The following is a 13,313-nucleotide window of genomic DNA, read 5'->3' as shown; positions in this document are numbered from 1 at the left end:
GATGACTTGGATCTTGGCTGGATCCACATGCACCCCCCGTTCATCAATAATGTATCCCAGATATTGAACTTGGGTCTATGGTGAAGTAAAATTCTAAGTGCAAACACAAACAATTCCTCTAGCCCGAGAGTGGGTCTAGCCACAAACAAGACATTCTATGGAATATTTCCTTAGGTTAGAACCAATTAAGAGGGCCTACCTCTTAGTACGCTTATCCCATTTGGTGATGACCTTGTTTCCTCACTCCATCTATCTCTTGTTTCCTTCTTTGAGCACCTGAAACAAGTAAACAATAGCAAACTACAACTCTGATAATAAACAAATTGTATTCAATCTACTTAACAAGTCAAGAAACATTAAGCCATAAACATTTGAGATCACATATTATGTAGGAAATCAATCGATAGTTTCATATATATTAAAACAAGAAGAGATTACAACCGTTGTATTGACGTTGCTGTTCTCCTCCAACAAATCCGGGTTCCCACACACTTTCGCTAGCATTCCCTGATGGCCTCAACAATGGTAGTTTTAAGGCTCTTCCCTTTAGTCTTCACACTAAATCAAATTCACACTTCTCCCTCACACACAACTAGAGAGCTACAACTATGAATAACTTGTTGATTACTCCAAAATCAAAACTTCAACCAGTGCCTAATTAGAACTAGCACACACACCCTAACACTAGCTTGTGCTTGGGAAAATTGGAGGTTTATATAGCATGGATGGAAGGGAGATGGTTCCTCTTCTCATGGGAGAAGGTATTATCTCTTGAGGTAGTTCCATCCTAATAGGGGAAAGGAGCCCAATCTGACCTTCTTGGCTCCATCCGGCCTAACCATTTACCAAAATTCCATTACGAAGCTTCTAGAGCTGGAAACTTTGGCTCCATATTTAAAAAACTTTCCAAAAGAGGATCGGCATGACTGGAAAAAGGCTCAGTCGTTCAATTCAGCGCTAGGGATAGTTGTAATCCCTACATATCAGCACGAGGAGGACATAGGTCATTAGCGTCAGTCTTGAAAACTGGGAAAAACAAAAGATTTTGGGAAAATGATGCAAAGGGGAACTGTTCTACTCATGAAGATGGACACAATGGGAGTTTCTTCATGATGGAAAAGAATGAACAGTTCACTATACAGGTCCTCCAGGATCAAGGAACAGGGAGTACAGGGACAGTGACAAAATGTTGCGTAATAGATGCCCCCTAAAGCGTGAAGGCCGAACTAGAGTGGGGTGAAACGCTTTATAACTTAGTGCGGGGAACTGGAGTCTATCGTTGGAAAACCTGCAAGCAAGTACAAATACATATACATTACTGAAAACTCTGTCAAACGACACATGAATCGTGGTATGGACACAACCATATAGAGAAAGAGCATGTAAATGGATCTAAGGTATGGGCGCATCCATCCAACAAAAAGGATCATAATGAAACCAAGGTATGGTCACAACCATCCATCTAAAAGATACATGTATATTATCACAATCATGTCACATCGCCTTGAAACCTGGACTTTTGTAATCTGAGCCCAGGGTCTTGTGCTCCAACACGACTCGATCAAAGTACAAATTCTAACATGTGAATAGATGTGTTGACGTCGAACATGCTAGAAAATCACTTGATTACCAGTCAATGATGTAAACTGTTAACAAGCGCGAAAGAAACCACCAATAATGACAATGGTTCTCAAGGTACTAGCAGCACAATTCATGGAATGTAAATGAAGGAATTGAAGTCGAACACCCGTGAAATCACCCAATTGAAAGCCAATGATGTGAACTTATCGTTGAGTGCAAAGAACTTGTCGTTAGGGCATGCAAGCTCCAAGGTACCGAAGAGGAGTCTCTCAATCAACCTTCTCGATAATGAGTTGAGGTCGACAGGAAGTGACCATGTCGAAGGAGGGCCATCACGTATCCCACATCATCAACACTAGACAAAGGGATGAAAAATGATTTTGGATGATATAGAGAATCAGGGGTAAGTGTAACTGCAAAAGGACAACTCTTGAACATATCGGTGACATGACTCGGAGTTTGGCGGCTTTTGGATCCATAGGATCGGTGGTCATGATGATGTGGCAGAGATCAAATGGAAGGCAAAAAGAAATGGCCCAACCCAGGAAGGTCAAAGATGAAGTGAGGATATCCAAACCTGACACGAAGAAGAAAGTGTCATGTTCAAGAGTGAGCTGCCGACACAACCGATAGAATTTCCCATTTTCCCCCACTATTTCTGGCGGGTACTCCAATTTGTTTTTAATCACAAGCTTGAAAGGGATATCATATGATTGCACTGTAAGTTCATCCTTTGAACGAATCCAACCTAGTAAGTTTAGCGAGCCCTAGGAAGGAGAAACTCATGCTCATCATGGTGACGAATCGGATGTCGTTCAATATTTTAACACGTCCGACAAAGGTGTAACTCAATATCTTTTTCATGTTTAGAGAGTTTGAAAAAGACATAGAAATGAAAACTCCACATGGCCCCTTTTCATAAATTTGTGTCTCTCGAGCCTAAAAAGGTAGAAAATGATACTCGAGAGAACCGCTTAACCATTTCAGTCAAGGAGTACCTTTTTCATAAATAGTTTATCCCAACCCAAAAAAAGGGGTAAACATATAATGGGTAAATGATGTTTCACAGCCTTTAACAAGTTCAAAACGACAAGAGGTAGGGAATCTTTTCATGCTTAAAGAGTCGGAAAAGAGCTTGAAAGCGGACCCCCCATTTTATTCTCTTTTACAAGTCAAAAAGGGAAAAATACTTGGTGATATTTTCATCTTTTACGAGTCAGAAAAGAGCTTAAAGATGACTAGTCCTGGAGGAACGAGTGGTATAAAGGGTAGCAACTAGTTCCAGCAATGGAGGAACTGCTCAAAAAATGTAACAATCAAGAGGCTCGCTAATAAAACCACTCATTGTTGTGGTTCCTCAGGAAAGGAAAAACAACCAAGTGAAAGTATATGACCGGCCAAAGAGATGGTGGCGATGGAATAAAACAACCAAGGTTCATCTAGCAGAAATCAACTGATTAAAATGACAATCACGAGATGTAAATCTGGCATGGGTTCATTTTTACACAAGCTTGAACCATGGAGAACTCTGCTTGGATTTAGTTTCATGTTTACACAAGCTGGAAATGAAAAAAGATGCTTGATATAAGTTTGCATGCCCCCGACATAATGGCTCAATTCGAGGTACATGCCCCCCAAGCTTCATTTCATTCAACTAGGTGAATGGAATGAAGGTTCACTTTTGAGATCCAGGAAAGACTCGACTGGGATTTTACAAGATCTCAATCAAAGACTCGATTTGGAAAAGGGAGGTGCTTCATTTTTTAACGAGGTTGATACAGGAACAACTATCCTCAAACATCTTGATTCTTTTTTAACGAGCTTGTTGCAAGACAAGGAACTATGCTCATCGCTTGTTTCATTTTTAACGAGGTTAACATAAGACCAGGAACTATCCTCATGACTCCTTGTTTCATTTTTTAACGAGGTTGACACAAGACCAGGAACTATCCTCACACCCTTTGTTTCATTTTTTAATGAGGTTAACACAAGACCAAGAACTATCCTCATGACCCTTGTTTCATTTTTTAACGAGCTTGACACAAGACAATGAACTATGCTCATATCTCTTGTTTCATTTTTTTTAAACGAGGTTGATACAGGAAAAAACTATCCTCGAATGTTGTTTAATTTTTTAAAGAGGTTGACACAAGAAAAATAACTATCCTCGTACATCTGTTCATGAACCATACAAGAACACGACTCCCAATAGGCCTTTACTAGATGGAAGAACCACGCTCTGGGAGGAATACATATCATTTGGTACCAAAGAAAGATCGGGTTCCAATTCCCCCAGTACATAATGTACTATACCATCTGAGTGATCATTCGCAGATGTGGAGATAGAACGGGTAGCCACATAATTGACCTGTGCGTGGAAGGTACTACTTGCAAACAAGAGCCAATAGGGGATGATGGTTGCAAAGGAGGTGCTTTGATCCGGATTTAAATAGGAATGCAAAAAATTACAGAGATAACCATAAACACAGAGATGTAGCAGAAATAATACTTCATTTCATTAATGTAAAATACTGAAATCTGCTTACAAACAGAATTGGAAATAAACCGGCTAGAGCGATGGTAGCTTATGTCTGAGAAGAGATGTGGTGGCTACATGCCTCTAAATTGTCTTACAATGAGGCTCGAATGCCTATTTATTGTTGAGAAACAATGGAAAACCCTTCATATCCCAAAACCTAACCCTAGAAGATGAAACGCCAAATTGTGGGCACCGTTTGGGTAAATTGGTACATCAATTTCCCGGGGTCGTAACTTTGGCATACGATCTTCGTTTGACGCATACAATAGCTCATTAGAAAGATCTATCCAAGCACTACAACTTTGGGAAGGGCAACATCAGTCCATGGATCCATGTTTCCCCCATATTTCCCAAAAAACGTCATTTAGGGCCTCAAAACGGCTCCGGAAGTTCAGGACTCGAAAAACTGCTAAAAATAGTAAATTCTGCTACAATTAAGGAAACTGAAAAACTAAAAGAGATAGTTGTGGGGGTCCAAATGGGATAGGTTGGTGGCCACCAACATCCACCTGGATCATGCTTGGTGACCAATGAATGACAATTGATCAATAGTCACAATTCTCCCTTCATGTGGAAAACAAATCTCACGGAAAAGCGAAGAAACAAGAACTCCCATGACATAAACATAGTCGCGTCCAAGGAGAATATTGAAATCTAATGGACCTTGGACTACCATCACGTCTATATAGATGGTCTTTCCTCCCAAAGTAATCGGGAACTTCGGAAGGACCCCTAAGGGCTGACTAGTTCCTCTGTTGAAAGCCAACAGATTCTAGGTGACACGCACAAGCTGTGGGGAACCCAAAGCTTTCCAAGTAGTAGAAGACATCATGCTAACAGACGAGCCTTCATTTAATATAGTTCCAGGTACTACCATATTAAAGACTTGTACTATAATCTGGAAAGGCACATAAGATGGAAGGCAAAAAGCAATCAATTGAATCCAATCAAAAGAAGCAACAAAACTACTTAGTGGGGGTATCATATTATTTCCCCCATGTTGTACAAGAATAGGAGAAGGACTCTGCTGAATAACTGGGATGGGAGGATCACCCTTTGATTCGTGGGAATATGAGGAGACGAGAAGAACATGAGCAGTAAGATCACCACTCTCTTCAGGAACAAAGTGATCAACTGAAGGCGGAGCCAAGTCATCTCTCTTTTTGACAAATGGTTGGTCGGGAACAAACACAAGAGAGTATCTCTTAGGAAGAGCAGGACAGGCAAGAGATGAATCCAAGTCAATATCTTTACCATCTGGGAGAGGGTTAGAAGAAAGCTTGTGATAACTAATAGGAAGTTGGGGTTGAGGAGATGTAAGGTTTTCCAAAACTTTGGAAGCTTTATCCATAAGAAGACAAAGGTGAAGAAGATGCTCGCCTTCACATAACCTACATGGGAATCTAATCTTTCCGTTCTTATTACCATCATTAGCTGAAGGCATGACATTGACATGATCTCCAGAGGTTGACGAGGATGGTCGGTTCAGGTTTTGAGACCATATCTCTAAGACTCTGGGAATGCCAAGACAACCTAAACGGAGATGGACACCCTTACACAGCCTGCAAGGGAATTTTACCTTCCGCGAAGGATTAGAAGGTTTGTCGATGGGGGGTGCATTTGGAGTAATAGCTGCACAATTGGCCTCCTCTCGCTTATTTGACTTCTTCTTCTTCTTGGCTTCCTGGTTACTGAATTTCAAACTTTCACCAAGCGAGGTAGAAGAGGAGGGTGAAGAAATGGGGGAAGAAGGTGAGGGGTCAACCATAGAATCATCGAGGTAGTAGATAATACCTTTCTTGTTGAGAGGAAGTGCTAAAATAGCAATAGAAATCCTACTTTAATTTGTCCTTGAATTAAATTAGGAATTAAATCAAAATTTTATTCTCATAGCAATGTAGATTTTAACCCCGTACATAAATTACCTACATACTAATTCTAAAACACAAAAAATAAACAATGTGAGAGCATGACACATAAAACACATATACACAGAGATTTTCCCCTGGATCCCAAAACCGGGACTACCAGCTTGATTTTTCATTATGTTCATTTCAATGTTACAATACATATTTATACATGCCAAAGCATCTAATACCATGGACTGAAAACCATCACATCCAAAACCATGGACCGAAAACCATCGCGTCCAAAACCATGTGTGAAAATCATGCACAAAACCATACGTAGGTCCACCCAACCTGATATAGGGTCCAAAACCAAAATTTTCTAGGGGCACTGCCCTGGACCCCATAGAGTGGGGTTACCTACACCCTCAAACCCCCTGTGACTCCCCCCGCTACGCAATTGGCGCAACAAAGGGGGGCTCCGCCCCCCTTCTAACCCTCGGTTAACTACGGGGGCTAGTCGTGGAAAGAATATAACACAACCCAACAAGCAACTTGTAATAGTCAACTAAGTTAATTTGACTTAAATGGCTTAGTAAATTCAAGGTGGAAGTCTATCTAGAGTCATGTAGAGTGATTCCTAAATTTTAGGGGTCACGGTTCAGTTCTTTTGAGTTGTAATTAGTTAACTCAGTCTAACTGGCTTATAGTTAGTTAAACTAGTTCAAACAATTGGAGGAACTAGTATGAGGTCTAGTAGTGGGGAGCAGCTTCAGCGCAACTTCACTGCTCCACCCGATAAGTGAAGATTCACTCATAAATAACTCATGCATGTCAATTCAAAGGAAGACCTATTTGACATTAGAGTTTAGGGACAATGTACTATCAGTTGTATAATTTTCTGAGTTGTACAGATGGTGCATGCAATTAGTAGAAGGCCTATGATGGATTGCACAATTATGGTGAGGGATTTTCCCAATTAAATATGGGTTGCTTCTCTCAGGAATTGCGCAAGGAAGTACAGGCTTGGCATGCAACATAATTGGCTAAGTGTTGGCTTGAGATGATTTTTGAAGTAGAGAGATAGATTGTACTTGTGCAAGAATTATTCGGGTTGAACAAGCATTTTATTTTCATCTCAGATCTTCTAGTTAATGCAATATAGATAGTTGTGGTTTTGAGTTGTTGCTTTCCCCAGAAAAATATTGTGTTATTCTTCCTTTTCTGCTTAGTGTTTTCATTGATCAATTTTTGTTTCCGCTAATGAGTAGAGTAGATTCAAGTCTTTTTTTAAGCAGATTGAATCTACAAGTAAAAATATACAACTTGAAATCACCTATAATGGTTTACTTATATAGAGATAAGGCCTTCTAAAGCAACTTCTAGATTGTATTATTTGGCTTCTCTTAAAAAATATAATGCTTTTTATCTTAGAAAACAGAAGTCTTCCTATTCGGAACATATGTTTTCTGATGTTGTGGAGGTAGAAAATAATTTAAGGGGTTGTGGTAAACTATTTTATCAAACAAAAGAGGTGAAGCCGGTTTTGGATGAACAAGTAGTTGAAGAGGAATAAAACATAGATTGTTCTATTGAATACAGTCAAGCAAACTCTCACAATCCAAATGCAAAAGAGATAGAAAATATTTTTTTATATCAACAAACTCCTATTCCTTTTTTGTTACAAAATTATCTAATTTATCCTCATTCTTTAAACTATTTTGTTATTGATTTTATGATGGAAATTTATTATGTGTTCTTGATAGATGAGAGAATAGTATTTGCAGCAAGAATATTCAATTCAAAGAAGTAGTACATGGGAATGTTCAAAACGAATAATTGCATTTGTATCGTAACTCAGCTACCCACAAAAAATAAATTGTTGAACATAGACAGACTCATACCAATGATAATGAATTTTACAATAATCAAATTGATCTTTAATATAATGGAGAAGATGATTTCTTCACGGTTCTTTTTTATAAAATTAATGATGACATACCTCAAAAGAGTCACAATAGAAAGGTGTATGATAGTATCCAATCAGTTCCAATCAATATTCATTATGATTTGGGCACTCAAGAAGAATAAAATAGTAGAGGAATGTCTCTAAGATCGTGATGGTGATGTGAAGTTGGTATCCTTAAAAAAAAAAAGGACTTCCTATGTTTTCCTGAAGAGAAAATAACTATTTTTTAGAATGAAAATATTTTCGATCGGCTATAGGAACAAAGTACAATCCTCTCTCATATTTCTAAAGACATGGTGGTAGAGTATATGAAAATGTTAAACAATATGCAGCTAACCTCATTTTGTGGGTATGTATCAAGGTTTCATTATGAATTTATTTAAGTTTTATTTATTTTTATTTTCGAAGGCTCAAAGGAAGTAGTCTTATTTACTTTTCTTTTCAAAGTTCAAAGGAAGGATGGTTTGAAGTCCAACAATCAAAAGTTGTCTTGGTATCATTAGAAATTTTATTTCACTTGACAAAAAGAAGTTGAACAACTTAAAGTAGGGCTCACTATATATACATAATCTCAATGTAAGAGATTTTATATGTAGTTTGTATATACAATTCAGATTCGAATAAGCAGGAATCCAAAAGAAAGGTTTCAAGAAGAAGTTTCTCTCAATTTTCGATCAAATTTCAGAAGTTCTCAGGGATGGTTGAAGATAGTTTGCATATTTGAGTCCATAGCCCAATGGATAAGAACATTTTCTAAAGTTCGTAGGATCCCATAGGAAGATGTTATCTCTAGTAGAGAAGGATGTTATAACAAAATGTTTTGAGTCAAAATTTTCACCAAGAAAAGCTTCTGGTTATAAAAATTAGCATGAAAGCCCATGTCTTCAAAGTATTTCTCCTATCTAATAACCTCACAAATTTTAGAAGTGTTAATTCGTAGGAGGGCTGATATTCAAATTGAGACCTTCTTCAAACAGTGACCTTCTTCAGAGAGTGTTTTTAACTACATAGTATGATTGTGTGGTATTTTCGGCAAAACCCTGCTATGGAATGGTTATCGCTATCAAGAAGGATAATCTAGGTAGCCTGTTTGCACACTTGTTATCTGTACCATGTATTTCTCAGTTTTTTAACAACCACACAGCCAACCATTTTTTATTTCTTTTATATGTACCATGTATTTCTGTATTTGGGCATTCGAGGTGTTTTGGGGAAACTTGGGGCCTCCTCTTTTGCTCCATCGGTCAGCCATTCATTTTGGCTAGATTTTTGAACATTTTCTCTAACTTTGGTGACGAGAGGCCAAAAGGGCGCCTTGGGATTTTTTTTAGGTGAGTTTGGTTGAGGATTTTTATAAATTATAGCATTTGGAGGATGCTTGGAACATAAAAACATGGGCGGTAACTCTATGGAAGTAGGGAGGACTACTTTTTGTTGTTGGTTTATTCGACGATGGGTGGAAGAAATGGACAAAAGGCTAAGATATGCCATCAGAAAAACATCGAGAAAAATAAACCACCCAAAGGTAGTCAACTCGAGACAAATAAGAAGGCAATGAGTATTCAGTGCAAGGTCTGCATGCAAACATTCATCTGCACAATATCAAAACTCAGATGAGTGAGCATGCTAAATAAAATCACCCCAAGGCTAAGATTTATTAGTGCCTTCCTCATCTCAAGAAATAGGAGTGTATGATTCCAATATGTTTGTGCATGTGTTCATCCAACGAGCCATGAAGTTTTCTAGCTCTTGAGAGTTTTCTCTTTTCCAGGTAGTCTGTTTCACATGCTTTTTATTTGTACTGTGCATTTCTGAGTTATGAGATAAAAATAAGGTGTAGTGGAAGTGGAAGTGATGTTATAGATAAGAAGCAGGGGCAGTGGATTTTTTGTTCCAGGAGGTGAAAGAAAGTTCAATTCATACATTATACCATAATTGTAAATGCCTTTTGTAAATGAAAGTAATACTTCGATATTAATAGTTTTCAATCATGTGTTGTAATCATTGATTAACATTTATTTTTTAATGTATGTATAGTAATATCTATGATGCCTGAAAGTTATTGATCATTAAAAATTGTGGACAATCTTTTGAAAATTCACACCAAATTCTAAGGGAGAAACAAAATATCTACATCCATTCAACTCTAAACAAAACCATAACAGACTAAGTACAATACCATAACAGACAAAGTAGACAGAAGATAGAACATGCAACGACAACGTTTGGGCCAATGAAATAGGAATATTAGCAAAGTTCTATGGTTGAAAACTTGAAATATGTCTTGGCCCGTCTAATGAAAAATAACAGGTAATCAAGTGGCTCAATTGATATAAACCGGTGTCTTTTCACATATTATGGCATGACGATCTTCCACTGATGCACTCACTTTTGGAATCCATGGAGTTAAGGAGCATAGCTCGTGACTTGGTTTCAATCTAATCTATCAAATAAACCTTTATTTCATCTAGGTATATTCACAAATCTATGAAAATTGGTCCCCAAATTCATGTGGGAGAGCATAAACCCTTGAGTGACGTATGAAAATCACAATCATCGAAATGCTGTGTTTGAGTCAGTTTTTGAGGTATTTGAAGTGCCATATGACTACATCAATTAGAATGTCAAAGATGTAGATTCAAGCTTAAGCTCCAAGGTTTAGAGCCCCAGAGTGCAAGGGGGAATTTTGAAGTGGGTTTGGGATTCGTGAAGGCAATGTTGTAGTTTTAGTTTACCGATGCGCGGCTCATGCGTATGGTTGCACACCCTTTCATGGTCATGGTTTTTGGGTCCCTTCTCTTTCCATGCCTAATGGAATCTTGGGGTTTAAGGAAGGCAGTTTGTGATAATGGAACTTCAGGAAAACTTGTATAGACGTAATTTTTGGTCCTTTCTACAATTCAAAGGGATTTCGATCTGTCAGATTTCATCTGCAAGAACAGTAGGTTTATTAGAGGGTTTTGGATCTATCAAATTCCATACGCAGGAATAGTGGGTTTATTATAATTTTCTAAAGAAGAGGGTTTGTTGAGATTTGAATTTTGTACATATTTATTGTTTCCAGGAATCATCTGTATATTTTTGTTTTCAGAGGGTTTTGGGTGTAGATATTTTGAGAAGAATATTGGTTGTCTTAATGTTTAGTGGGGAAGTTTTGTTGTTTTGAAAGAAATTGAGTCAGACAGTTTCAAACAGGTAAGTTTTGGGTTGTTGGGGTTTTGAAGTTTTGTGGAACATGTGAAACCACGATGTTTCCCTATTCAAACATGCCTTTTTTAGGGTAAATACAGGCCAACATCCTAACATCAAGCCAAAATATTTTGAGGGTTTCGGGAGGGGTCCTAAAGGGGTTTGGAGAGATTACGATGGTGTTAATCTAGGTGGTAGTAGTGTTGTTAGGAGAGATTTTGATCCTACTAGTCCATCTAGAGTTTTTAGTGTCATGAATTATGGACATTCAAACCCTACAGGGACTGCGGCTAGAGTAGATTTGATGCACACAGTAAAATTATGGAACAATTTCTTCCGAACAACTAAGAACCCAAAATATTGATTGATGGTGTCAAAATGATAATATAAACGAATAGGGAAACCTATTATCCCTTATGAAAATATTTCATCATGAAAAGATGAGGCATCCTAACAGACCAAGAGATTTGAACCTTGTTCCTACATGACCCAATTGATCTGATCATGTAGAAATCTTCCTTCTTTTTCTTGTTATTTTCCGAGGTAATAATATTTTGGAGGAAGAATGATTCAGTCTCACGATATTCTAAATTATTTTCATAAGAAGGTTGTATTGGTTTATGGCAATGCCTTTGAGGTCAAGGGGCAGTCTGGAACCCCTCTCAGGTTTAGATCCAAAAAGCCTATAGAGGCATATGGTGGTATTGGAGGAAAGAGAATTGGAGAACAAAAGTTTGAAGGTACGGATTCTCTAGGTGGGAGTGAAGGATATGGTGGTGAACCAAAGAGAAAGGAGGGTTACAATGTTGACTCTGATGCTTCTCATATAAAGGGAGAACAATTTAATGTTGAAGTTGTAGGTTCGTTGAGGAGGAATGATCAACTTAAAGGTCAATTTTCAGGTTTCCACGAAGCAACTCAAGTTGTTGGTTTGCCACAGAGAAAGGAAGAACCTAATTATGGAGTTACAGATTTGTTGGATAGAAATTCTCAATACATGGAAGAAGGAACAAGCTCACTTGAAAGGAATGTTAAGAATGACAACAATTATTGTTAAAATTGTAATTATCTTAATTTACCATTAAAATAGTTTTGTAACCATAGGGAGCTATGTAATGAAGATTTTCATGTTAAAAATGATGATTGCCTGGGAGGCTGAATGTAATAGTTGGAGAGTCATTTTTTCACCTTGATTAATAAGAATTCCAATCCCTTGTGCCGTGGAGGTCTCCTTTAACACACTGTCAAGGTTTTACCACACAAAATTCCTTGTGTTTTCTTATGTGATCCAGTTTCCAATTTATGTGCATTTCTTTCTTATTTTATATAATTTAATGGGCTCAAATACCAACAAGTGGTATTAGAGATAGATTGTGAGCGACGTGAAGTAAATATAAGCCTACTGAAAAACCCAGAGAGTCAAAATCACTTGTAGACGATTCGCTTATGTAGAAAGGCCAAGTGAGGCCCACTAAGCCATGAAATGACACTGAGAAAGAATAGTTAAGCAAGTAGGTGGTTTTTTGTTGAGCCGGAGCAACTAAAGCCGAGAAGACGTCATTGATTGTAAAAGAGAATATCGAATATCTGAAGCCAAGCAGCTGTTGTTTGTTTCTTTAAAAACAATTGAGGGTCAATTGCAAAGAAGGAGCAGTTCACCAGCTTGGAAGCCACTCATATAGTATAACTACAATAGATTTGTACAGTTACACATAAAAGAAAGTAGCCAAAGAAAGTCACCAAACAAAAATATTAGATGCAACGTAAATTTTTTTTAGACAGAGAAAAATTTGAAGCAATGAAAGAGGAGTCTTAGAACTGAAATGTATTGCTAAACCCTAAGTTATTGGCATTAGCAATCTAAGGAAGCGGAGCGAACAAAGCGATATGTTGTAACGTGGTAGAGTTTTTTTTATTACTAATGTGATATCTCTCACGAAATTTTTTAAAGATTCATTGTTAGGTTTTTAAAAAATAAAATGAAAAAAGGGTTTCTAGAAATTGTCTCCTTTTTTGTGGAAGATTATTTTTGGTTGAAATTTGTTGTTGGGGTTTTGTATGAAGAAGAGAAGTAAAAAAAAATGGTATTCTGAAAAAAAGGAAACAATTTTTTGTTTAAATTTTTTAAAAACCTTGGTGGAAAACCCAAACAACAAAAATCTCATAAACTTAAATTCAAGGAGGCAGT

At 37.6% G+C, this 13,313-nt stretch overlaps 1 pseudogene; it reads left to right on the top strand.

The window, feature by feature from the left end:
• The first annotated feature begins 9,388 nt into the window (after positions 1-9,388).
• LOC149256473 (uncharacterized protein At2g23090 pseudogene) lies at positions 9,389-9,621 on the top strand (annotated as a pseudogene).
• The last annotated feature ends 3,692 nt before the right edge of the window (positions 9,622-13,313 follow it).

Source organism: Pinus tabuliformis, chromosome 7, assembly GCF_031772625.1.
Source record: "Pinus tabuliformis cultivar Carrire ecotype Pingquan chromosome 7, CPIR1, whole genome shotgun sequence".
NCBI classification, from domain to species: domain Eukaryota; kingdom Viridiplantae; phylum Streptophyta; class Pinopsida; order Pinales; family Pinaceae; genus Pinus; species Pinus tabuliformis.
Note: the sequence above shows the minus strand (reverse complement) of the source record. Positions and strands in the feature narration are given on the sequence as shown.